Source organism: Neofelis nebulosa, chromosome 6, assembly GCF_028018385.1.
Source record: "Neofelis nebulosa isolate mNeoNeb1 chromosome 6, mNeoNeb1.pri, whole genome shotgun sequence".
In the NCBI taxonomy this organism is placed as follows: Eukaryota; Metazoa; Chordata; class Mammalia; order Carnivora; family Felidae; genus Neofelis; species Neofelis nebulosa.
The window spans coordinates 44,386,956-44,414,546 of NC_080787.1; the positions used below are offsets into that span (position 1 = coordinate 44,386,956).

General features: G+C 40.3%; 1 protein-coding gene, 1 long non-coding RNA gene and 1 pseudogene across 7 annotated transcripts in view; 2 read left to right on the forward strand and 1 right to left on the reverse strand.

Annotated features, from left to right (window-relative positions):
• The window catches only part of BICRAL (BICRA like chromatin remodeling complex associated protein), a 112,116-nt gene that overhangs the window by 39,950 nt on the left and 44,575 nt on the right, over positions 1-27,591 (forward strand). The window contains exon 1 of one of the 4 annotated variants that reach the window (XM_058733985.1): positions 25,830-26,008. The exons of the other annotated variants lie outside the window; for them this stretch is intronic. The gene's annotated coding sequence lies outside the window, so the exon portion shown is untranslated. Of the gene's footprint in view, positions 1-25,829; positions 26,009-27,591 lie in introns of those variants that run through there. 4 annotated transcript variants of the gene reach the window in all.
• LOC131514235 (uncharacterized) overlaps positions 1-27,591 on the reverse strand; it is a 32,024-nt gene that overhangs the window by 1,151 nt on the left and 3,282 nt on the right. For 2 of the 3 annotated variants that reach the window (XR_009262993.1, XR_009262992.1), the window contains exon 2: positions 16,730-16,883. This is a non-coding gene — a long non-coding RNA (uncharacterized LOC131514235). Of the gene's footprint in view, positions 1-14,788; positions 15,058-16,729; positions 16,884-27,591 lie in introns of those variants that run through there. The other variant, XR_009262991.1, reaches the window with a different exon arrangement.
• On the forward strand, positions 17,625-22,215 carry LOC131514234 (large ribosomal subunit protein eL42-like; annotated as a pseudogene).

Here is a 27,591-nt window from a genome sequence, read left to right on the forward strand (position 1 = left end):
AAAATGAAGTGTTCAAAGTGTGATTCACTTTAAGGAAACATTCTTTTAAAGAGGCCATACTGTAAGGTTGAACATAAGGCACATTTACTAAGTGTGGCCAGTAAGATAACATGTCAAAAGGAATTTTTATTTCCTTTTTGACTGTTCCAAAAGGCTTAGCCCTGATAGGCAACAGGAGTAAAAGATCATGAAACACTCGCCCTGTGGGTTCTTGAGTTCACCAGGGCTGAGATCTACAGCTCTTGAGCCGCATGCTGCTTACTGAACACTCTGAGGTAGCACATGAGTTCTTCATGCAAGGCTGCAAGAACTAACTTGAATTTTCCCCCTTTGCCCATTGAGAACCAACTCTATCACTGCTTATTAGTGGGAAGCCTAAGTTGGGGAGATGAAGAATTTCAAAATCTTGTGGTAAGTGTCACGCTGGAGAGAATCTCAAAATTTGTTATGTGGTCCGTAAATATCTTGACCATAACTAAGGAGTAATAAGGCTGCTATTGTACGTATTAGAATCAACCACCCATAAAAGTTGCTTGCAGTATATTTCAAAATGACCCCTTTTGAACTTTTTTTTTTAATGTTTATTTATTTAGAGAGAGAGAGGGATCATGAGTGGGGTGGAGGCAGAGAGAGAGAGGGAGAGAGGGAGAAATCCCAAGCAGGCACTACCCTGTCCTCACAGAGCCCATCGTGGGGCTCGATCTCACTAACTGAAATCACGACCTGAGCCGAAACCAAAGTCAGATGCTTCATGGACTGAGCCACCCAGGCCGCCCCTCCTTTTGTACTTTTTAAAAAGATAAATCAGCTTATCTGGTTTCTTCAGTTTTTAGTTTAGAGTTTTTAGTGCTCCTTAGAAAATATTTTACAGTGTTATGGCCACCCCCATCAGTGTATTTTTAGCAGTACGTTTTCAAGTCCTAAGCATTTCCTCTGAATTAAAAAAAAAAAAAAAAAAAGCCATAGTTGTTGAATAAGCTTAGTTTCAGTGCAGTATAACCAATAGTTTTGTGAACATAAAATAGGGTAGTTTATAATTTTCTTTTTTTTTCAGAAATCATTTCTCAGGGCACCTGGCTGGCTCAGTCATCTCAGGGTCGTGAGTTTGAGTCCCACGTTGGGTGTAGAGATTACTTAAAAATAAAATCTTTAAAAAAAATCATTTCTCAATAAACAGAACTGGAGAAACCTGGATGGCATTTTGAGAGATTAAATTTAAAAATCTTTGTGTTTGTCAAAGTTGTTACAAAGTTAAAATTCACGGCAATGAAAGTTAGAAAACTTCAGTTTTTTAAACTAGAGAAAATTTTAGTTTTTTAAACTAGACATAACCTGGGAAGTAGAATACTAGGATTTTCTTTTCATGTGAAAACTGTCTTAAAACTTAGAAGTAACTCTTTCCATGTATAGACAACTATTACCTACAAAAAAAAAAAATTCACATTTTTTTCCTCCTGACTACTGAGCGTAAAAGTTATTTTCATGTGGTTTTGATTTGGAAGTATTTCTTCCAGGATTTAAAATAAAAATGCATGCTGCTATATTTAGATTTAACTCTGGCATTTCCTAGAAGTGCAAAGAAATATATTTAGAAATAGGTCGCTTTATTCTTCCTATCTGTATTCTGATTCACCAGATCTGTGAGAATCTTAGGATTGGAGAGCTCCATGGAAGCCAAGCCCTTTTCTCTGGGTGTGATCACACTTAAAAGATTAATATTTACTAGATATGTTTGGAGCTGCTTTTATCCATAGACCTCAAGATGGCTTTTTTGTTTTACTGTTTTACATGTTTGTCTGACTTCATATGTCACATGATACCCTTATTATTTTCTGTTACAGCATATATCATGTAGATAAAACAATCTGAAAGTAAATGTCCAGAGAGAATAATACAAAGAGAAATGAAATTTGGGTAACCATGCTGTTTGAAAAAAAGAGGTGGGGAGGACCTTTACATACTTAGCAATGTAAAGTGGACATTATGCCATGGAAAGTGCCAAATACATACCAAAGAAAATGTGCTTCTCTTTTTTAGATGGTATCTTCTGAGTACTAATATATTACTGTACGTTTTTTTCATTTACATGGTCATATTAAAGTTTTACGGTTAAATTAGACAAATAATCGATTAAGAAGTTACCCTAAGTCGTGCAGGAGTCTGTTTACAGAGCTTCCCCTTCAATCCTCATGGAGGAAGTTATGCATGTGCAGCAGTCAAGGTGAGGAAAAAATCTGCAGCTAATTTAATTTTTTTAATATTTGTTTATTTCTGAGAGAGACAGACAGAGTGTGAGCAGGGGAGGGGCAGAGAGAGAGACACAGAATCCGAAGCAGGCTCCGGGCTCTGAGCTGCCAGCACAGAGCCTGACGTGAGGCTTAAAACCACCAACTGGGAGATCATGACCTGAGCCGAAGTCAGATGCTTAACTGACTGAGCCACACAGGCACCCGTCCGCAGCTTATTTAGAAAGCTGTCTAAACTGTTTTTCAGAAGTACACACGTTGGATATGCAACACAACATGCACAATATAGAGAGATAGGCTCAAATGTTCATGTAAATGAACACTTTAAATACCTGCATAATGTGAATATAGGTAAGTTGTTTTTTAAAACGCATTTTCTTCATGAGTTGAATACCCCCCAGCTAGAACTTTCCATTATTAGATCAAAAATTGTGACATAAAACCTACGTGACATTAACCTTTTATTTTTGTCACATGTTGCATAAATTCCCAACTCGTAACTATCATTTAAAATATGTTCTGGGGGCGCCTGGGTGGCTCAGTCGGTAAGCGGCCAACTTCGGCTCGGGTCATGATTTCGTGGTCCGTGAGTTCGAGCCCCGTGTCGGGCTCTGTGTTGACAGCTCAGAGCCTGGAGCCTGTTTCAGATTCTGTGTCTCCCTCTCTCTGACCCTCCCCTGTTCATGCTCTGTCTCTCTCTGTCTCAAAAATAAATAAACGTTAAAAAAATTTTTTTAAATATGTTCTGTGTTTCATATTACCTAACTATCAAAACATTACCTTGTGCTTGACTCTCAAGAATGTCTTCAGGTTATAAGATGCCATGAAAGATGAAAGTCACTAAGCAAATATTTTCTTTTCAGAGCATGACATGGATTTGGGGTGTGTGTGTGTGTGTGTGTGTGTGTGTGTGTGTGTGTAGAAAATACTTCATCCTTTTAAAATTAATTTAGGGGCGCCTGGGTGGCTTAGTCAGTTGAACGTCTGACTTTAGCTCAAGTCATGATCTCGCTGTTCCTGAGTTCGGGTCCCCCATCGGGCTCTCTGTGCTGACAGCTCAGAGCCTGGAGCCTGTTTCCGATTCCGTGTCTCCCTCTCTGTCTCTGCCCCTCCCCCACTTGTGCCTGCGTGCTCTTTCACTCTCTTTCTCAACAATAAATAAACATTTAAAAAAATTAAATTAATTAAAAATTACATATTCTAAATTTTTCTTCTAAAATTTCCTTCTAGAGTGTCTCTTTTCTAAGCAGAATGTCAAAAATGAATATTTTTAAAAATATTACTGTGTCTACTGTGAAAGAAAAAGGCACTACACTGATATTTCATCATCAAATATTTGTTAAATGCTAATTTTGTACAGAGCACTTGGAGGTTATGGGAATACATATAGCTAGTTGGATAATAGGGGCACCCAGAAAAATACACAACAGTATATGGTAAGTACCAAGTGAGTAGCACAAGTGAGAGCAAAAGAGAGCCTTTGATTAAAGTGTGTGAGAACATCCATCCATTCATTCATTCAGCAATCAACTGAGCATCTAATTTGTGCCAGGTGCCATTCTAGACTCCCAGATCCCTCAATGAGCAAAAGACCAAGGCCCTGCTCTGGTGGGAAAACAGACAATAAACCTAGATAAGCACTGTAGTAAGTAATGGGGGTGGGGGGCGGGGAGGCGGGGATAAAGCAAGTTAAGGAAAGTGTAGAGTGCTGGGGGATGGGAAGGTGGTCATGGTAGGTCATGATCAACTGAGCAGAAACTTGAAGGAAGTAAGGGGCAAGCCTGAGGATATCCGAAGGCACAGCATTCCGGGCAGAGAGCAGCCAGTACAAAGGGCCGAGACATGAGCATGCCTGGTGAGTTCAAGGCATGGCAAGTCAGCAAAGGATAGAATTGGGGGTGAGGGGTGGAGACAGGGAGAGCCATCGTGTAGGGCATTGCAGGTTTTCACAGCTGAGCACAGAAAAGGATTTTGTTTTTTATAGTGAGGAAAATGAGGATTCATTGGAGGGTTTTGGCTTACGTTTTAAAAGGACTACTCAGGAGGTTGGGATGAGAAGAGATTGGAGGGAGTAAAAGAGTGAAAGCAGAGAGACCAGATGGGATATGATGATGGTTTGTATTAGGGGGATGACAGTGGAGGTAGACAGTGGAGGATTCTGGATCTATTTTGGAAGTATAACCAAGGGGCTTTCTTGATGGATGTGGAGCATAAGAACGAGCAGTCAAGGTTTACAGATAGGAAATGGAATTTGAACTGGAGCCTAAAGGGATTTGTTGACCATGAAAAGATGGCATAAGCAGAGAAATTTAGGTGGGAAAGAACTAAATTAGGTGAGGAGTGTAAGAAAGGGGCAGGACAGGAAAGTTCTCTGATGGAGTTAGAAGTCTGTAAAAGAAAAAAAAAGGACGGCTGGGAAGGGACTTTGGGATCAGTTTGTGAAATGCACTAAATGCAAGGTCAAAGTAGATGAATTTTTCCTTTACATATTCAAAAGCAAAGGTTTTCAAACAAGGCAGTGATGTGACCTAAAAAGAAAAGACTATTGTGATAATAATAGCTTTGGAACCAGACAGATTGGAGTTCCAACCCTTGCTCTTCTCCTTTCTGTGCTTTTTTTTTTCTTTTTTAATGTTTATTTATGTTTGACAGAGAGAGAGAGGAAGACAGAGAATGAGTGGGGGAGGGGCAGAGAGGGGGACACAGAATTCTAAGCAGACTCCAGGCTCTGAGCTGTCAGCCCAGAGCCCGACTCGGGGCTTGAACTCACAGACGGCGAGATCATGACGGGAGCCAAAGTCGCTTAACCGGCTGAGCCACCCAGGCGCCCCCTTTCTGTGCTGTCTTGAGTAAATTATATAACCTCTCTGAGGAAATGTGCCCAGTTTCTCCCTCTGGATTGAGAATTTACCTTTCAGAGGAAGTTTGTAAGGATAAAGTGAGATCATCGTATAAAGATTTATATAGTGCCTAACCCATTTGGGTGTCAGCTATCACTGCTTTTTAAAATTATTATAGGGGCGCCTGCCTGGGTGGCTCAGTCAGTTAAGCGTCAGACAGTTTCAGCTCAGGTCATGATCTCACAGTTCATGAGATTGAGCCCCACGCAGGGCTCTTCACTGACAGCGTGGAGGCTGCTTGGGATTCTTTCTCTCCCTCTCTGCCTCTCTCTCTCTAAATAAACTTTTAAAAATTGAAAAAATAATAAAAGTTATTATAAAAAGTAATATTAAAGCAGTGTTTCATTAGACTAATCTGCTAACAATGAATAAATGAATGGTTCCTTTAGGAAATGAAATGAACTTTTTGCCTGAAGTGAATTGCTCCTGTCAGCCAGTATTTCCTTCCAAAACTGGGCATTGCCCCCTTGAAATTCCTATTAGCTGTCCAGTAGTATACTTTGATCAGAACAGCAGGAGATATAATACAGAATTTCCTCCTTCCCTCCCCAGACATTTAGAGATCAAATCTAACAGATGCCCATCTTGACATTCCCAGTTTAGTATAGAAGATCCTCTGAGAATTTAGCAGCAGAAACCTGACGTCACTTTGAAACCCAGTTTCCAAAAATTAAGGTCCTGCTGAACACAATTCTGCAGAACACAAGATTTAGAAAATGCTGGGAAAGTGAAAAAAAGGCATATGGGCTTTGATTTCATTTAAGTATAAAAATATACCTAAAAAATAAAAATGTACTAAAGAAAAAGACTGAAAAATCATCCACAGCATCCATGGCATTAGTCAGCTCCAGAGCCCGTAACAAAGTACCATAGGCTGATGGGTGGCTTAAACAACCGAAGTTTATTTTCTCACGGTCCTGGAGGCTGGGTAGTCCAGCATCTATCTGGGTGCCGGCCAATTTGATTGCTGGGCAGGGCCCTCTCCCTGGCTTGCAGACTGCTGTTTTCTCACTTCGTCTTCCATGGGAGCTCCGGTATCTCTTCCTGTTATAAAAACACCAGCCTTATCAGATTAAGGCCCTACCATTATGACCTCATTTAACCTCAGTTACCTCATAAAGACCTTGTCTCCAAACACAGTCATCCTGGGGGTTAGGATTGCAAACACCAGCTTGGCGAGAGACAACAGTTCAGTCCCTAGCAGTCACCTCTAGGCAGTGGTATCATAAGTGATTTTCATTTTCCTCTTTAGAAATTTCCGTACTTTCCAAACTTTTCTGCAGCTGTAGGGGTTGAGTGAAATTAGATTCTACTTCTAGATTCCATTTTTATGAGATGCCTAGAGGAGTCTAATTCATAGGGACAGAGAGGACAGTGGTGGTTGCCTGGGGCTGGAGGGAAAGCGGAATGAAGAATTAGTGTCAAATGGGTGACAGAGTTTCTGGTTTTCCAGGTGAAGACTTCTGGAGATGGGTGGTGGAGATGGTTGCACAACAATGTGAATGGACTTGATACTACTGAACGATACACTTGAAAATAGTTAACATGCGGGAGGCGCCTGGGTGGCTCAGTTGGTTGAGCGTCCGACTTCAGCTCAGGTCATGATCTCACACTCCGTGAGTTCGAGCCCCGCATCAGGCTCTGGGCTGACAGCTCAGAGCCTGGAGCCTGCTTCGGATTCTGTGTCTCCCCCCTCTCTCTGTCCCTCCCTGCTCATGCTCTGTCTCTCTCTCAAAAATAAATAGAAACATTAAAAAAATTTTTTTTTAAATAGTTAACATGGTAAATTTTATGTTATGTGTATTTTACTACACACACACACACACACACACACACACGCGCGCGCGCGCACGCAGATATTCCCAACCCCTTCCCACCAGAAACAAAAACAAAAAACTTCTAAAAAGTACACAACTTTTGGAGTTAAACAGATGGTTTAAGTACCAGTTCCATGTTGATCTAGTGGTTCTCAAACTTGAGTGTGCATTAGAATTACCCAGACGGCTTAACACCCCCTGGGTTCCCGATCCAGTAGGTCTGGAATGGGCCCAAGAATTCACACTTTTAACAACCTCCCAGGTGCTAGAGAACCACGGGCCAAGAGCAAGTCTTGGTTCCTGGTTTATAAAAATGGGCACGTGAGCCAGATGTGAGGCTTCTGTGAGGATACCTGATCCAGAAGCTCTCAGCATCAGCTTTAGTTTCCTTTTAGCAAATTGCTTGCTTTTATTTTCAAATAATTTTTGGATTTTTCCCCCATGTAATAATTATGGTCATTTGACACAAACAGAAAGAAATAACTTATTTTTATTTTATTTTATTTTTAGTAAGCTCTACGTGGGGCTTGATCTCACAACCCCTGAGATCAAGAGTTGCATGCTCTACCCACTGAGCCAGAAATAACTTATTTTTAGAAACATATATTAAGGTATTTAAATATGTGAGAAGCATGTAAAATTTAACTTTGTTTCTTAGAAGATTAGGATTATTTCAGCTCAATGGCTAGACTAGGGTTATCTTTGGAACTGATATTTAATGATCAACTTTTTTCCTGTTTCAAATTAAATCTGCACATGTATGTATGGTGGGCAGGGTTATATTCTGGTGAAAATAAGGGCTGTGGCAACTCCTTTCTCTTCACCTCTTGCATAAAAAAAAAAATTGACAAAACCTCTAGGAAACCCTATGTAAATAATTAGGGTAAATATTATTCCTATCACTACAGCTGTTCTTAAAAGTTCCACTTTGTGGCTATCCACAAGAGCTAACAAGGGGAAAATGGCCCTGTAAGCAAGTGTTTTACCTTAACTAAATTCTACAGAAGTCTGTAGATTGGGACTGTCCAATATGGTGACCACTAGCCATACATGGCTATTAACACTTGAGCCATGACTGGCACCAGTCGTGATGTACTGTAAGATTTAAAGACTTTGCCTGAAAAAAATGATGTAGAATATCTAATTTGTTTTATGTTAATTACATGTTGAATGGTTAAAAATTAAATTAAAATATTTTATTAATGTATTTATATTAATATTTTCCATTTAGTCAAAATATTTTTTGATATTATGGACTAAATACATTAAAATTAAGTATACTTAAAAATATGGCTACTAGTAAATTTTAAATCATATGTGGCTCTCACTTGTGACTCATATTTCTGTTTGATAGCTGAGCTCCTCTAGACCTTCCAGGAATTAATAGGTGTTGGGGGTGGAGTTGGGTAAGAAAGGAGGGCTCTGTGGCAATGGTAACATATGAAACATTGACTTTTAAAAACCAAGAGGTCTGATATGCATGATGAATTACCGGGAAGTCTGTGTATGTGTATGTATAAATACACATACATGGGTATTTGCAGTATATATATGAAATTGTATATATATATACAGTATATGTACATATATATACAGTGAATGTATATATATATATATATACACATATATATACATATACTGTATATATATGAAAAAAATTTTTTTTTAATTTTTTTTAACGTTTATTTATTTTTGAGACAGAGAGAGGCAGAGCATGAACGGGGGAGGGTCAGAGAGAGAGGGAGACACAGAATCGGAAGCAGGCTCCAGGCTCTGGGCCATCATCAGCCCAGAGCCCGACGCGGGGCTCGAACTCACGGACCGTGAGATCGTGACCTGAGCCGAAGTCGGACGCTCAACCGACTGAGCCACCCAGGCGCCCCTGAAAATTTTTTTTTTAATTGTAGAATTTTCATTCGTGGAATAGTGAGGTTTTTGCTGTGGGGAAAATGTCAAGATTCTCGATTGCTATCTTTTGGTATGGGACACATTTCTAGAAATTGAACCTTCCAAAAATGATGTTTCCACCCACAGAGATGAGAAGCAGCATCTCTTGGGAATTAGAGATTTGAGTTCAAACCTCTGTCTTGCTACTTACAAACTCTGCAGTGTTGGGCAAGCATCTTATATTCTCTGTAAAAATAGAGATAATAGTGCGTACCTGGCAGGACTGTGTTAGAAGGGTTAGAACTGTGTGAAATGCCTAGCAGAGGGAAGGCCAGTAGTAAATGTTAGCTGCTATTACAGTTTTTATTATCTCATGTGCCTTGGTATATCAACTAATAATAAAAGGGACTTAATTTTACTGTAAATACCCATGCTAGTATGTTTATTTTCTTGCATATTGATAATGCTTTCTGTAATTTGGAAAATTATTTCAGATGTAGCTCTTGCCTTTCTAATAAGATTACCAGCTACTCGCAAGCTGGGACATATTATTATGTTTGTTTAGCCCTGCAGGACAGACTTACCTAATAAATAAGTAATCGTTGAATCCAGTCCTCATTATCATTAGTATTGTAATTATAATGGTACTGCTTAATACATCATGCTACCTTAACGTGCTTTCTTAAAGAAAAAGCATATGGATGTTAAGGGAATCTTTAACAAAAGTTGCAAACTATCATTAGAAGTTTAAGGAAAAGTCAGGGCGCCTGGGTGGCTCAGTCGGTTAAGCGTCCGACTTCGGCTCAGGTCATGATCTGGTGGTCCGTGAGTTCGAGCCCCGTGTCGGGCTCTGTGCTGACAGCTCGGAGCCTGGAGCCTGTTTCAGATTCTGTGTCTCCCTCTCTCTCTGACCCTCCCCCGTTCATGCTCTGTCTCTCCCTGTCTCAAAAATAAATAAATGTTAAAAAATAATAATAATAAAAAAAAAGAAGTTTAAGGAAAAGTTAAATAATGACAAATCTTCATAGGGGAATAATTTTACTCAGTGAGGCAAAATCTAATAATTTAAATATTTAGAGAGGGAGGTAGGGTGTTCTTTAGGCACGACTTTGAAGACATAATGAAGCAAGAAAAAATTATCCTTTTTTTTTTTTAATCTTGGGCAAGTTAATTTGTGTCTTTTTTTTAATTTTTTTTTTTTTTAATTTACATCCAAATTAGCATCTAGTGCAACAATGATTTCAGGAGTAGATTCTTTAGTGCCCCTGACCCATGTAGCCCATCCCCCTTCCCACCACCCCTCCCATAAACCTCAGTTTGTTCTCCATATTTATGAGTCTCTTCTGTTTTGTCCCCCTCCGTTTTTATATTCTTTTTGTTTCCCTTCCCTTATGTTCATCTGTTTTGTCCCTTAAAGTCCTCATATGAATGAAGTCATATGATATTTGTCTTTCTCTAATTTCACTTAGCATAATACCCTCCAGTTCCATCCATGTAGTTGCAAATGGCAAGATTTCATTCTTTTTGATTGCCGAGTAATACTCCATTGTGTGTGTGTGTGTGTGTGTGTGTATACATATATATATATATACATATATATGTATATAGATACATATCATATATATATCATATATATACATATATATATCATATATATACATATATATGTATCTATATACATATATATGATATATGATATATACATATATATGTATCTATATACGATATATATATGATATATGATATATATATGTATGTATATACACACACACACACACACACACACCACATCTTCTTTATCCATTCATCCATCGATGGACATTTGGGCCCTTCCCATACTTTGGCTGTTGTCGATAGTGCTGCTATAAACATGGGGTGCATGTGTCCCTTCGAAACAGCACACCTGTATCCTGTGGATAAATACCTAGTAGTGCAATTGCTGGGTCGTAGGGTAGTTCTATTTTTAGTTTTTTGAGGAACCTCCAAACTGCTTTCCAGAGTGGCTGTACCAGCTTGCCTCCTCAAGGAAAAAATGATTCTAATTTGTCCAAAAGAATGATACTGAATAATGTCAAGAATAGAACTACGGGTCTATCTTACCTTTTTTAATTGACGTATAATTGATACACAATGTTGCAGGTGTACAACGTCATGATTCCACAACTCTATTCATTATGCTATGCCCACCACAGCTTAGCTACTATTTGTCACCATCTAACACTATCACAGTACCATTGACTATATTCCCTATGCTGTATATTTTACCCTCCATGACTTATTCATTATATAATCTGGAAGCCTATGTCTCCCACCCTCCTTCACCCATTTTGTCTTTCTACCCAACCCCTGTCCCTCTGGCAGCCACCACTTTGTTCTCTGTATTCATGGATCTGTTTCTGGTTTATTGTTTGTTTTTTTAGATTCCACATATAAGTGAAATCATATATTTTTCTTTGTCTGATGTGTTTCACTTAGCGTAATACCCTCTAGGTCCATCCATGTTGTCACAAATGGCAGGATCTCTTTTTTAATTCTTTTATGGCTGAGTAATATTCCAGTGTGTGTGTTGTGTGTGTGTGTGTTTATATATCACATCTTTGGGGCGCCTGGATGGCTCAGTCGGTTAAGCATCTGACTTCGGCTCAGGTCATGATCTCACGGTTCGTGGGTTCAAACCCTGCGTTGGGCTCTGTGCTGAGTTTAGAGCCTGGAGCCTGCTTCAGATTCTGTGTCTCCCTCTCTCTCTGCCCTTCCCCTGCTCATGCTCTGATTCTTGATCTCTCAAAAATATATATCTATATATATATATATAGATCACATCTTCATCTATCAGTGAGCACTTAGGTTGCTTCCTTATCTTGGCCATTGCAGATATTGTTGCAATACACATAGGGGTGCATATATCTTTTCCAATTAGTGTTTTCATTTTCTTTAGGTAAATACCCAGTAGTGGAATTACTGGATCATATGGTATTTCTATTTTTACTTTTTTTGAAGAACCTGCATACTGTTTTTCTTAGTGGTTATACCAGTTCACATTCCTACAAACAGTTTGTGAGGGTTCCCTTTTCTCCACCTTGCCAACACTTATTATTTCTTGTCTTTTTTGATGCCAGCATTCTGACTTGTGTGGAGTAATATCTCATTGTGATTATGATTTGCGTTTCCCTGGTGATGAGTGATGTTGAGCATCTTTCCATGTGTCCATTGACCATCCATATGTCTTCTTTGGAAAAATGTCTATTCGGGCGAGTCTGTCCTATTTTATTTTTTATTATTAAAAAAACATTTTTTTAATATTTATTTTTGGGAGACCGAGAGAAAGGGTGCAAGCAGGGGAGGGACAGAGAGAGAGGAAGACACAGAATCCGAAGCAGGCTCCAGGCTCCGAGCTGTCAGCACAGAGCCCAACGGCGGGGCTCGAACCCATGAAGCGTGAGATCATGACATGGGCTGAAGTCGAACACCTAACCGACTGAGCCCCCCAGACACCCCAGGTCTGTCCTATTTTAAATAACCCAAAAGTGATACAAGATAGGGTCAAGCCAAATGAAAAGCTTTTATGTTTTCCCTAAGGAAAAGGGTTGTATTGTAGGCACCAATGTCTTAGAAGATGGGACTGTGTTCTAAATTAGTTATACAGTTTCCCCTAACATCATTCAATTCTGGTACATGTGACTGCTACTTTGAGAATGAAGTGGTTTTAAATTAAAGAAAAAAACGCACAGTGAGTTGCCTTAAAAATAAATTTAGTATTTTGTTCTTAGACCACTGGAGGCCGTCTATAAGTTACTTGACTCCCTTATTTGAGGGTACAGTAATCTATAGCAGAATAGCCCAGAAGTGAGTAAGGGGTGCCTGGATGGTGCAGTTGGTTGAGCATCTGATCCTTGATTTCAGCTCAGGTTGTGATCTCATGGTTGTGGGTTTGAGCCCCACGTTGGGCTCCACACTGGGCATGGAACCTCTTAGGATTCTCTCTCCCTCTCTCTCTTACCTCTCCCCCACTTGTACTCACAAGCACTCTCTCTCTCCAAAAAAAAAAAAAAAAAAAGAATATACATATATTTTGGGGCACCTGGGTGGCTCAGTTGGTTGAGCTTCCGACTCTTGATTTTGGCTCAGATCATGACCCCAGGGCTGTAGGGTTGAGCTCCACTTTGGGCTCCAAGCTGAGCATGGAGCCCGCTTAAGATTCTCGCTCTCTCTCCCTCTGCCCCTCTCCCCCACTCGAGCTCTCTCTCTCTTAAAAAAAAAAAAAAAAGGTGAGTACACAAAAGGGTGTTAATTCAGAGGTCCATTCAATTCTGAGCACTCATATAAAAACTAGAAAAGTACATGATTTATTTATGTAACTGTTTTCCACTTCGGATGTTCGGGAGAATGAAGATATGGATTTTGACTAAGCTTACCAGAAAAGATTGTTGCATGTTTATCATGAAATTTGCCTTTGTGTTTTACACTGGTCCAAGGTTGAGAATTTTGATGAGCTTTTCCACTGCAGTCTTGTGCTTGTAAGTTGTAAAATGTGTTTCTGTTGCTCTCCACTAAGCATGCAAAATATTAGCTTTACTTGACTTCCTTACTCCGGGAATTTTTTGATAACTTTGGTGATGCTGGAGAGTGTCCTTTCTGCACAGTTGGAATTGCCAGCTTGCTGCTACCATCCTGTGTATCTGGCAGCACCTTCAACATCTTTGCAAAAATTACATCAAACAGTGTTTAGAAATGACCAGACTGTGCTTAGCAAGTATAAAAATAGCTTGTGGATGATATTCAGATGTTTAGAATCCCACTGTGTTTGTTACTGCATTGAGTTTATTCACTTCACATGTTGAACAAGTGCCCTGGGCCCTAGCAGTGCACAGGCTCTATGGACCGACCCCTAAAGGATCTGTGGATAGAAGTGTGGGGAGGGGAGACCATGAACTTGGATATGAAGAAAATTGCATGTTACTTTCATTAGACTCCAGTTGAAATTCATCATTTCCTAAATCTATGAATGAAGGCAACCCAAACCATGAATTAACAATGCCTGGGAATTTGTTACTATTAGAAAAATTTTTTGTCCCATTACATTTGCAGATACCTGAAAAAATTACGATCTTCCAAAAGGTAGTAGTTACTAGACTCACCACTAAATCTTGTAAGAATGCATTGATGAAGAATCACATATATAACTGTATCACAATTTTTAAATATTTTTATACATGTGTTTTTTATTTTTATTTTTTAAATGAATGCATTTTTTTTTAAAGTCCTTACATATATTATGAACTTTGAAGTATTACTCTGGCAAGGGATCCATAGGCTTCACCAGACAGCCAAAAGGCCCACAAAGGGTCAAGAAACCTCCTCCCTCCTTTGGGGGATTTCCTCCCACAGCCATATCCGGTACCTGTCAGTAGTTGTGGGGTGAAGTGCCTCAACTTCTTTCACACCACTGCTTCTAGGGTTAATTTTAACTGATGAGCTCTGGGTCCTTCATCTCCCTTCAGTGAGATTTAAGTGTCAGACTTCGGCTCAGGTCATGATCTCACTGTTCGTGAGTTCGAGCCCCATGTCAGGCTCTGTGCTGACAGCTCGGAGCCTGGAGCCTGCTTTGGATTCTGTCTCTTCCTCTCTCTGCCCCTCTCCCACTCATGCTCTGTCTCTCTCTCAAAAATAAATAAACATTTTTTTAAAAGATTTTTTGGGGGCGCCTGGGTGGCTCAGTCAGTTGGGCGGCCGACTTCAGCTCAGGTCATGATCTCGCTGTTCGTGAGTTCGAGCCCCACGTCGGGCTCTGTGCTGACAGCTCGGAGCCCGGAGCCTGTTTCAGATTCTGTGTCTCCCTCTCTCTGACCCTCCCCCGTTCATGCTCTGTCTCTCCCTGTCTCAAAAATAAATAAAACGTTAAAAAAAAATTTTTTTTTAAATAAAATAATAAAATAAAAAAAAAAAGATTTTTTGATGATAGATCTACAACTAGTTACAGACCACTAGTTATGGCCTTGGTTTTTTTTAGTAAGAATATTCATGGATGCTTTATTTTTTATTGTTATTTTTTATTTCAAAAATTGTTTTCATAACATAAAATTTTCCATTTTAACCATTTCACGTATAGTTCTGTGGCATTAAGTACATTCACACTGTTGTGCAGCCATCCCCACCGTCCTTCTCCAGAACTTTCTCATCTTCTCCAACTGAAACTCTGTTCCTTGTAGTCTTTTGATCGAAATAAGTACAAATATAAATTCCCTTCACATGGCATTTCTTAAGGTTTATAAAAGACTTTGCATTAGATAGAAGTTTATGTCTTTTAAATGGAGTGTAGAAAAGTGAGATTAATTTAGCTTCTTAAAAAAATTATTTTTGTAATGTTTATTTTTGAGAGAGGGAGGGAGAGCGTGAGTGGGGGAAGGGCAGAGAGAGAGGGAGACAGAGGATCCTAGAGCAGGATCTGCTCTGACAACAGAGAGCCCTATGTGGGGCTGAAACTAAGGAACCAGGAGATCATGACCTGAGCTGAAGTCAGACACCTTAGCTGACTGAGCCACCAACGTGCCCCTAATTCAGCCTCTTAAAGTTTTTGTAGAAACTGAAATTTTGCTTGGAGTAATACAGTATATTTCTTCATATTCTTTCTTAAATCCTTCTTTAAAAATATTTGTTCATTTTGGGGTTGTTTTTTTTTTTTTAAGTAGGCTCCACACCCAGCATGGGACTTGAACTCACAACCCTGAGATCAAGAGTCTCATGCTCTGCCGACTGAGCCAGCCAGTTGCCCCTTAAATCATTTTTAAGTTTAAAAAAATTTCTCTCGGGGCGCCTGGGTGGCGCAGTCGGTTAAGCGTCCGACTTCAGCCAGGTCACGATCTCGCGGTCCGTGAGTTCGAGCCCCGCGTCAGGCTCTGGGCTGATGGCTCAGAGCCTGGAGCCTGTTTCGGATTCTGTGTCTCCCTCTCTCTCTGCCCCTCTCCCGTTCATGCTCTGTCTCTCTCTGTCCCAAAAATGAATGAAAAACGTTGAAAAAAAAATTAAAAAAAAAAAATTTCTCTCATTTCCTTCCCCTTAAAAAATTTATTTTGTGCGCACATCGTCCTTGTGAATCTACTTTTACTGAAGGGGACCCTGGACATCTCTTCCTTGGTTAACATCATTGACTTCGTAAAATGGAATTTTGTTTGTTAAATATTGTTAGCTGTTTTTATAGGGCTTGTTTTTCTTGGAACATACCATAAAACCAAAATATTTTGAATGTTACTCATTGAGAGAGAGCAGTGAGACTCAAGAGTTTGCAAAATAACTTTAACCAGATTGCTAATAAAAAATATTTTTTGCTTATAATTACTACCGTTTCAAAGTATCTTTTAAAAGCAGTTCCACACATAGGGACAACAGTACCTACAAACTACACTAATGGATAACAATGGCATCCTATTATTTTGAGGAAATACAGAAAAAGATTCAGCAGTTTTTACTTTAATAGCTTAATTATTACCATGCTGTATTTCAGTGAATTCTTGACTGTAGGATTGGAATGCAAAAAGCAGTCTTTTTTACTATTTGTTGTGACTGGTACTGCACAGTAATGCCCGTTGTTATTAAAAGTAGAAAAAGTCACATTGGTAGGATTTTTACTTTTATTTCATTAAGCTGTTCTCTGAAAGATGGGTGCCTGGCTGGCTCAGTGGGAAGAGCATGAGACTCTTGATCTCAGGGTCATGAGTTTGAGCCCCACATTGGGCATAGAAATTACTTACATAAATAAAACTTAAAAAAAAATTAAGTTTATTTATCTTGAGAAAGAGAGGGGGAGAGAGAGTGCGTGCACAAGCAGGGGAGGGGCAGAGAGAGAGAGAGAGACAGAGAATCTGAGGATGTAAGTAAGACTTACCTTTGGCTCTTCTCCTTTTTAATGCCTGTTCCTGAAATTTTTGCTAATGTGTTTTTGGTTGATACTCGTCCATCTTTCTGGGTGGTTAGTTTCAATGTTGGCATTGCTTCCTTTTGCTAAGTCAGCTTGTTGTTGGAGCTAAGCCTCTAAATGACTGTTTTTAGTGGAAGAAAGTAATAAATGTGGCAGTCAATGATTAAAACAGAAATTCGCCTTTTATTTGGAAGTAAAATACAAGAATTCTTTAACTGAAACAGTAGTATAACTGAAGAGAACTGACTTATCTTTTTAATATGTATTATTCTATATACTGAAGTATCGTGATTTATCACAAAGATAGTTTCAATTTCACTTTACTTAATATTTAATAGCAATCAGGCTAGCAGCATTTCTTTTTTTTTTTTTTTAATGTCTGTTTATTTTGAGAGATTGAGCATGCACGTGAGCAGGGGTGGGGAGGAGACACAGAGAGAGAGGGAGAGAGAGATTCCCGACCCAGGCTTGATCCCACGAACCATGAGATCATGACCTGAGCCAAAATCACAAGTGGGACGCTTAACTGACTGAGCCACCCAGACGCCCCTAGCAGCATTTCTTTGTATCATTTCTCAATAATTTCCTGTATATTATTTTCCATAGTCGTTAAAATGTTCAATCTCTTTTAAAACATAGTAAATTATGGGGCGCCTGGGTGGCTCAGTCGGCTGAGCGGCCGACTTCGGCTCAGGTCATGATCTCGCGGTCGGGGGGTTTGAGCCCCGAGTCGGGCTCTGTGCTGACAGCTCGGAGCCTGGAGCCTGTTTCAGATTCTGTGTCTCCCTCTTTCTCTGACCCTCCCCTGTTCATGCTCTGTCTCTCCCTATCTCAAAAATAAATAAAACATTAAAAAAAAATTTCTTTAATAAAATAAAATAAAAATAAATAAAACATAGTAAATTATAACAACATTTTTTGGCAGGGCATCTGTTTTTTTCCCATATCATTGAGTTGTTTTTCTTCCCTGTAAGGTCTAGTGTTGGTACTCTCAAAAGCCATGCAAGGCTGTGCCAGAAACTCTTCAACTTAGACTTTTATTTGTGAGTCTTTTAAGGAACACAACTATTATTAACATAATAAATGACTGTGCTAAAGATTTGGGAACTCCAAGGAATTTTTCTGTTTATGTTTAGTACGCAAATCCCTGTTTTAGGGAAGTTTATTTAATACTAAATAGATTATTATGGAAGGATACACAATCCTTTTGTCCTCTGAATCTTAAAAAATGACACTTCCTTATGCCTCAGAGATTGAGTCATCTGCTCTGGAGCAGAGATGGGGAGTCAGTTGACTTCTCATGACTTTTTCTACGCAGCAGGAATGGCTGTCTAGATACGTAAGGGCCCAGCATAAGCCAGTAGATCCTGGGCATTGGACACTCCACACTGCATCCCAAATCCTGTGCTTTGTGATGCGAGAAAGTGCTCATGGGTAGCCTAGCTGTATATTTTTGGCAACTAAATAATAAGGAACTGACATCACCCGTCGAAAAGTTAGTTATTTAGACCAAAATCTTAGTAAAGTTATTCAGTAAAGTAAAAGACATTTACTAGGCACGTTTATATCAGGCATTGTCCAAAACTCAGATAATACAAAGATGGAAAGAAACTGCCCCAGCTTTCATGGAACTTGTAAATTAACAGGGGACCAGAAAAACAAAGTTTTGTCAACACACCTGTCAGATGCTAGTAACATGTCAGATGTGCTCTGGGGATACAAATAAGTAAACAATTAATTTTGTCTGGGGGTTTAAAAAAAATAGTATAATTTTACTCCAAGCCTTAAAAAATAGGCAGGCATTGTCAGTTGGCCACTTGGAGGTGGGTAGGAAGGTCTGTCTTCTCAAAAAGATAAGTGCAAAGCCAAAGAATTTAAAAAGTGATGTGATAGTTTGGGGGGCATGGTCAAGATGACAAAGAGCCAAGGGTCCCTTCGTTACAGGGAGGGTAGGGTGGGCAGGGATTCAAAATGAGGCTAGAGCTTTTTCTTTCCGTGCCAATAGCGTTCTTGCAGCCATGGTGAACGTTCCTAAAACCCACCACACTTTCTGCAAGAAGTGGGGTGAGCACCAACCCCACAAAATGACCCAGTACGAGAAAGGCAAAGATCCTCTTTATGCCCAGGGAAAGTGGCGTTATGACAGGAAACAGTGGCTACAGTGGGCAAACTAAGCCGATTTTCCAGAAAAAGGCTCAAACTACAAAAGAAGATTGTGCGGAGGCCTGGATGTGTTGAACCCAACGCAGATCTAAGAGAATGCTGGCTATGAAGAGATGCAAGCATTTTGAACAGGGAGGAGATGAGAGAAAGGGCCAAGGGATCCAGTTCTAAGCTTATTTTGCTACATCATGAAGACAATAAAACCTTGAGGTTATGTTCACTTCATTTGGTTGCAGTTGGTCTTTTGAGAGGCAGGTAAACTAGTGCCCTCCATAAAATTCCCTTTGTGGGGAAATTTATGCTTAAAAAAAAAAAGAGGCTAGAATCTATTGTAATGAGCCAGTGTTTCCAGTTCACTGATGCCAAAAAACACGATGCAGTCTAAAAGTTGCTCAGCTTTGGGATGGGTGTCTTAGCTGCTCTTCATCAGTCTTCTCAAAGCACTCTAGACTCTTTTTACTTAAATTTGGGCTGTGCTTTAGTTGAGAATAGAAGATAGGCGTCGCGAGGATAACCACAGAGAGTAATGTCTGATCAGTGTCGAAAGACATGGTGGTTGCTTTTAGAATTCTAGGTAGAGAATCCTAAGGTTGTCAGAGAAGGATTCGCAGAGGTTCAAGCTACCAGGAAGAGCATTCCAGGTAAGAAAATTGTCACCTGGACAAGGGTGGGGGGAGTGCACGTTGTGTTTGGGGGCAGGAGAGTGGCAGTTTGGCTAGAATAGCATGTAGGGGAAGAGCAGGAAATGACTTTAGCCCCATTGTGCATTCTAGGCTTAAGTAGAATTATTTTCCACTTTAGATTGTTCTCCCATAGGAATAACCTGGTCTTCAAAAAAATACACTTTCTTGGAAAACTAAAGTAGGTTTCAAGGAGAAGGGCCTGGGGTGCCTGATCCTGTTGGAGCTTTTGCCATCTTGTGGCCAACATACTGGAAAGGATGATAGGTTCATTTCGAAAAATGTTCACTAACAACAAGGAGATACCACTTCACACCTGCTAGAATGGCAAAAACACAAGAGATGTCAGCAAGGATGTGGACAAAATGGAACCCTAGTACACTGTTGGTGGAAACGTAAATTGGTGCAGCCAATACGGAAAACAGTATGCAGATCACTAAAAAAATTAAAAATAGAGCCACCATATGAGCCAGGAATCCCACTTTCAGATATATAGCTGAAGGAAATGAAATCACTGTCCCAAAGAGATATCTGCACCCCCTGTTCACAGCGCCATTATTCACAATAGCCAAGATATGGAAACAACCTAAGTAACTGCCGATGGATACATTGATAAAGAAGTTGTTTTATACACACACATGCCCATATACCTACACTGGAATATTGTTCAACCATAAGAAAGAAAGACACCCTGCCATTTGTGACAGCATGGATGAACATTGAAAGCATAGCATAAACTAAGTGAAATAAGTCACACAAACATAGACAAATACTATACGATCTCACTTATATGTAGAATGTAAAAAAGTTGAACTTGCAGAAGCATACTCAGTTGGTGATTGGTTGCCAGAGGCTGGGTTTAGGAAATGGGGAGATATTGGTCAAAGGGCACAAACTTCCTGTTATACGATGAATAGGTTCTTTTAAAAAGGGGGGTTGGGGGAAGGGAGTGCCTGGATGGCTCAGTTGGTTGAGCAACCAGCTCTTGATTTAGCCTCAGGTCATGTTCTCGCAGTTCATGAGCTCGAGCTCCGCATTAGGCTCTGCGCTGATAGTGTGGAGCCTGCTTGGGATTCTCTCTCTATTCTTCTCTCTCTCTCTCTGTCTCTCTCTCTCTCAAAATAAATAAATAAACTTAGAAAAAATAAGATGAATAAGTGAGGGATCTCATGCATAGCATGATGACTGCAGTGTATTATATACTTGAAATTTGTTGAGAGTAGATTTTAAATATTCTTACCACACAAAAAAATTGGCAAGTATGTGAGGTCATGGAGATATTAACTAACCTTATTGTGGTCATCATTTCACAATATACACATGTATCAAATCATCACACTGTATACCATAAACCTATACTGTCTTATTTGTCCACTATATGTCAATAAAGCCAGGAGTAAGAAAGAAAAAGTTTATTGAGGCTTTGTAATATGTATGCCAGGTGCTATTCTGGATGCTGAGTTTCACTGGTGAATAGACGCAAACCTCTGCCCTGATAGAGCTGACATTCCAATGTAAATATGAGTAAATACGGGAAAGAGGGGTATGGAGAAATACAGGAATTACCTGTATTTGATGGGAAGGAGTGGAAGGAATGATACTGAAACTGGTTTAAGTCATACGCTCCCAAGTAAGATTTCACCTACAGCATTTCCCTTCAGTCAAACTACCAAAAAACTGAACCCTTTCTCTGAGTTTGGAGAGTAAGCAGCCTCAATTTGTATCTCTGAGCTGACCAGAGGCCCTTGTTTGCAGGTCCTACCTGACTGTAGTTGGGGACAGGTTCCCCAGGTTGCCTGAAATTTGCCTGAGTATGTGTTATAACATGAGGGAAAGAGTGACCAACCTCAGAGGGTCAAGGAGAAAACTCCATAGTAACCCCCGATTCCTGGTGAATCTCTGCGGGAGCTGGAGGAACAGGATTCCACGTTTGATTTTTTTTTTTTTTTTTTTTTTTGGTGTACTATATTTCCTTTTAGGTTTTTTTTCGTGTGTCTCTTAAAAATTTTAATTCCAGTGTAGTTAACACATGGCGTTATGTTAGTTTTAGTGTACGAGGACTCCATGGGTTTTTTTTTTAAATATTTGTATATTTTGAGGGGAGAGGGAAGGGCAGAGAGAGGGAACAAGAATCCCAAGCAGGCTCCTCGCCTTCAGCATGGAGTCTGACATGGGGCTCGAACCCATCAACTGTCAGACCATCAAAAGTCGAAATCAAGAGTCGGACACAACCAACTGAGCCACCTAGGCACCCCCCAATGTTTTCAGTAACCAACTTTAGGGGCGCCTGGGTGGCTCAGTCAGTTGAGCATCCGACTTCAGCTCAGGTCATGATCTCATGGTCCATGGGTTTGAGCCCCACATCGGGCTGTCCGCTGACAGCTCAGAGCCTCGAGCCTGCTTCAGCTTCTGTGTCTCCCTCTCTCTCTGCTCCTCTCCTGCTCATTCTCTCTCTCTCTCTCTCTCTCTCTCTCTCTCTGAAAAATAAACATGAAAAAAATAATAACCAACTTTAGTCTATATTATTTTGAAGCAAATCCTAGACATCATAGTAATTGAACTCACACCTGCTTCAATATGGATCTCTAAAGGATGATTTTTTTTTTAATGTTTTTGGTTTTGTTTTTTTTTTTATTTTTGAGACAGAGAGAGACAGAGCATGAACGGGGGAGGGACAGAGAGAGAGGGAGACACAGAATCGGAAGCAGGCTCCAGGCTCTGAGCCATCAGCCCAGAGCCCGACGCGGGGCTCGAACTCACAGACCGTGAGATCGTGACCTGAGCTGAAGTCGGACGCTTAACCGACTGAGCCACCCAGGCGCCCCTAAAGGATGATTTTTTTTAAATATAACCCCAATTTCATTATTCTATCTAAAAAATCTTAACAGAATGTAATATATCTGTAAGTCCCACCAGGAATTACAAAATTTCAATGTTGGTATTCTCTAGGAATTTGTCAGTTTGTTAGAATTACACTAGAATTATGTTGGGGTGCCTGGGCTGCTCAGTCGGTAGAGCATCCGACTTCAGCTCAGGTCATGAACTCACAGATCGTGAGTTCGAGTCCTGTGTCAGGTTCTGTGCTGACAGCTCAGAGCCTGGAGCCTGCTTTGGAGCCTATGTCTCCTTCTCTCTCTGTTGCTCCCCTGCTTTCTCTCTCTCTCTCTCTCTCTCTCTCTCTCTCTCAAAAATAAATAAAGATTAAAAACATTTTTTGACTAGTATTACATGCGTTTTTAATCATGCGAGGTCTTTGGGAACACAGTCTTTGCATAAAATGCAGCTACACTATATTTAAACCCTGAATGAATATTTATTTAGTGTTTCTTACACCTGTTTATGTGCTCTTTGCTGGGAATATGAAGATGAATATGACAAGATCCCTGCTTTTGAGGATAGCTCTATGATATTGTCTTATGCTGTTAATTTCTAGGTGATAGTCTATTAGTAACATTTAAGTTTGAAGTCAGTCTAGTGTGTTAGTCCACTGTAATTGAGCCATAACTTAATACTCCTACAAGCTATGCAGTATGAGTTCAGAGCACCCCTCATTGCTGGAGGGCTTTGTTATTTTCTTTTTTTTTTTTTTTAATTTTTTTTTTCAACGTTTTTTATTTATTTTTGGGACAGAGAGAGACAGAGCATGAACGGGGGAGGGGCAGAGAGAGAGGGAGACACAGAATCGGAAACAGGCTCCAGGCTCCGAGCCATCAGCCCAGAGCCTGACGCGGGGCTCGAACTCACGGACCGCGAGATCGTGACCTGGTTGAAGTCGGATGCTTAACCGACTGCGCCACCCAGGCGCCCCAGGCTTTGTTATTTTCTGAGTTTGGTATCTCTTGAACCACCTCAGCTCTGAATCTAGATGCAACAAAGACTTTTGGGATTCAGCCAACGCTCTTTTGATAACCTCCTTTGTTGGGACCTGGGCCCCCAGCCTGGTGCAAAATTGGCAGCTGAGACTGAAAGAATATGACAAAGAGAGGCCTGGAAAGATTTTCCCTGGGACCATCTCTGCACCAGTCAATGTGTATACAGGTCTTCTGTCTGTGGATTCTTAAATGGATCTTGAAATTTTGAGAGGCCGTTAGCAAACACGGTTAGCACAATTTTTATGAGCCCCGAAGTTCTCCAGTGTATATATTTCTGGACAATTTTAGAATCTGTTAATGTTTCTCACACTTGAGATCTCAGACCACCCAAGGTTATTTTCTCAGACCCTAGCTTGAGAAACACTGATTTGTGTGGTTAATGATTTTATAGTCAGTAATCTTAAGGTTATTATCACTGTGTTGGAATTTATCTTAAAGAAGTTTGATGTGTTTATCAAACAATATCACTATTCTGTTGCTAAAATAATCATGATTCTTGATTTTTATGGATCCTTGGGGGTTTTTTTAATGTTTATTTATTTTTGACAGAGAGAAAGAGAGAGAGAGAGAGCGAGCACGCAAGCATGAGCAGGGGAGGGGCAGAGAGAGAGGGAGACACAGAATCCAAAGCAGGCTCCAGGCTCCGAGCTGTCAGCACAGAGCCCGACGTGGGGCTCGAACTCACGAACCATGAGATCATGACCTGAGCCGAAGTTGGACGCTTAACCAACTGAGCCACCCAGGCTCCCCATGATCCTTGGGTTTTCATTTTCAGATTGACCACTGTTGATGGTCATTCTTTCACAACACACAAAAACCACTGCATTCTAGGAGTTGGAGAAGTTAAAAGGATTTCAAACTTGTTTTCTCCTAGCTAAATAAGAATTGAAGGGGGAGAAGTGGAACATCAGAGTGTCTCCACCACCAATATTTAGGCCTCCAAGAAAGCTCCTGGACACCTTGGAGAATCCTAGGTCACCAGGGAACAAAGTTTAAAAATCATAGCTGTGGCTATTAACTTCATTTAGGGGTGGACAAATGGGCCCTGAGAGATTGGAGCTTGTCGGTAATCACACAGTTAGTTAATGTCAGGTATCCAAAACAAGCCCTTTGCCTTCCAAATTCAGTGTTCTCCCCGATATGTCCCTTGCTCTGTAAACCTTGCCAGACTTTGCCCTGACCCCCTGAGGTCGGCCACTCTTTCCCCCCACCTTAGGGCACATTGTTTAGCTGGCTGGATTTCTTAAAAATGAGGTTTATTTCCATCCTGCCTCATTCTAAATAGGAATTAAAGCAGCTTTTTAAGGCCTTCAAATTCTACATTTCATGAGGTGAACCAGGGCCCAATACTGCCTACTTAATGGTCATCTTTTCTGATGGAGGAATTTTTTCATCCCCAAGTTCTTCTAATAATATTTCTTAGTCTTTTCTGTCTTCTCTTCATTGCTGCTAGAAGACATCAAAATGAAGGAAGTTCTTTGTTGAATAATAACTGAAAAACTCAGAGCCCATTGTGTTGAGTTTGATTGCTTCTCTGTATTGCAAATGAGTATAATTGTGAAAATACAGTCATGTTTCCTTTTCTAGTAAAATGTCATATTATTTCACAAAAAAGCCCAGGAGCTTCACCTGAAGAAGCTTGAGAATCCCTGCCAAAACTCTCAGCACTTCTCACATTGCATTGTGATAAATTATTGAATGTCTCCCTTCCAAAAGAAAGTGGGTGCCTTAAAATCGGAAACCATGGCAGAAAGTTTCACACTGTCTTGCAATTACAAAATTTAATAGCCCATAACTATTACAATATAGTAAAAGGAGTACAAAGAGAATACTTTAGGGGCACCTGGGCGGCTCACCCCTGTCAGTTAAGCATACAACTCTTGATTTTTGGCTCAGGTCATGACCTGCCAGTCTGTGGGATCGAGTCCCACGTCTGGCTCTGTGCTGACAGTGCGGAGCCTGATTGGGATTCTCTCTCTCCCTGTCTGCCTGCATCTCCCCTACTAGCTTGCGCTCTCTCTCTCTCTCTCTCTCTCTCTCTCTCTCTCAAAATAAATAAATAAGCTTTAAAAAAAAAAGAGGGGGCGCCTGGTTGGCTCAGTCAGTTAAGCGTTCTACTTTGGCTCAGGTCCTGATCTCACAGCTTGTGGGTTTAAGCCCTGCATCAGGCTCTGTGCTGACAGCTAAGAGCCTGGAGCCCGCTTCAGATTCTACATCTCCCTCTCTCTGTCCCTTCCCTGCTTGCACGGTGTGTGTGTGTGTGTGTGTGTGTGTGTGTGTGTGTGTGTGTGTCAAAATTAAAGAAACACTAAAAAAAAAAAGAATACTTTATAAAATTTTTTAATGTTTATTATTTTTGAGGGAGAGACAGAGAGCAAGCAGGCAAGGGGCAGAGAAAGAGGGAAACACAGAATTGGAAACAGGCTTCAGACTGAGCTGTCAGCACAGAGCCTGATGCAGGGCTTGAACCCACAGACCATGAGATCATGACCTGAGCTGAAGTCGGCCACTTAACCAACTGAGCCACCCAGGTGCACCAAAAAAGAATATTTTATATCTTAATTGACATAAACAGCTACTTGCCCTGGGTAAATGGTTATTTTATGGCATAACTTTTTGATCATGACACTCATTGGAAAATTGTTCGCTAAAACATAGTCATTCACTTTTCAACATTGCTTTTACAGTCCTACAAAAATATCAAGTGTGCTTACATTTATTATTTTTACTTTAATAAATCATCATTTATTAACTTTAAGTGTGCTTACATTTATTATTACATTTTATGTCATGCTCATTTGATATCCCTAGCCTTAATACAGTACCTGGCACATAGTAGGTGCTAAATGTTTACTAAATGAATAATGAATAGTGACCAACTTTATTAAAGATACAGATTAAAGAAGCAGCTTTCCTCCTTCCCTAAGCTATTCTGCAGGGTAGAAAACAAAAGGAGGCATGGGATAAAACTGTACGATTGATTTAGTTTCCTCTTCCCCCCTCCTCAATATACTCTGACTTATAATTTGTGCTAATGAATTCATATAAACTGTCGTTACCTCCTAACGTGATTTTTTTTTCAAAACCTTAAAAATAGCCGTTGTAGGGCTGAGATGGAGAAACTGGGACTGAATTTACTTTCCTGCGTTAAAAAAAGTTAAAAATAGGATAAAATATATTAAACAGTGGTTTTGAGACATGGGAAATCAGGCAGCATGGAGAGCAACTCCTGAGAAATGGAAAACGGATGAGGTGAGCCCTATTTGTAATTGTTCCAGCTTACTGTCTGGAGAGAGTTGCCAGGCCACAGCGTAGGGAAGGGGACCCCAGATGGAGTCTGATCATCTTCCAGGGATGAGCTGATGTGGTTGGAAGGGGAAAGTGGCTCAAACACAAGGCACAGTACCAGAGAGGAGAGTGCTACCCAGACAGAAAACGCCTGAGTCCTCAGCTGATGACTGGTCAGTCCATGGGGGCTGAGGGACAACTACCCAAGTCCTGGGAGAGAACCACCCAAAAGGATCAGAGGAAACAACGCTTAGAGCTCACACAGGGCAGAAAATGGTTTGTGTTCCCACCTGTGAGAGCGCGAAAATCCTTGCAATCCATGAGACCTCAACAAGGTACGCCATCAAGATACTGCCTCAGGATAGGGCAAAACTAGCCCTAAGGATTGACAGAGCTTAAAAGCAAGCCTCAAGACGATCGAATGATTTAATAAGAACTTAATTTTGTCCTAGACAAAGTTCAAAAATATCTGCAGGGATACAAAACTATCCAGCACTCAATAACACAAAATTAACAATGTCTGGCATCCAATATAAATGTACCAGGCAGGGGCACCTGGGTGGTACAGTTCAGTGATTTAATTCCAGAACATTTTCATCATCCCAAAAAGAAACCCCATACCTGTGACATCTAGGTCTTTGCAGTCTTTTGCTAAAACCAAGAATGCTGCACTGGATATTCTTATACACATGTGCAAAAATACCGGTAGGACAAATACCTGAAAATATTTGCCAAGTAGAATAATTTGTGCACTTAAAATTTTGAAAGCTATTGCTAAATTATTCTCTCTAGAGGTTATGGAGTTTACACTCTACTGGCAAAGCAT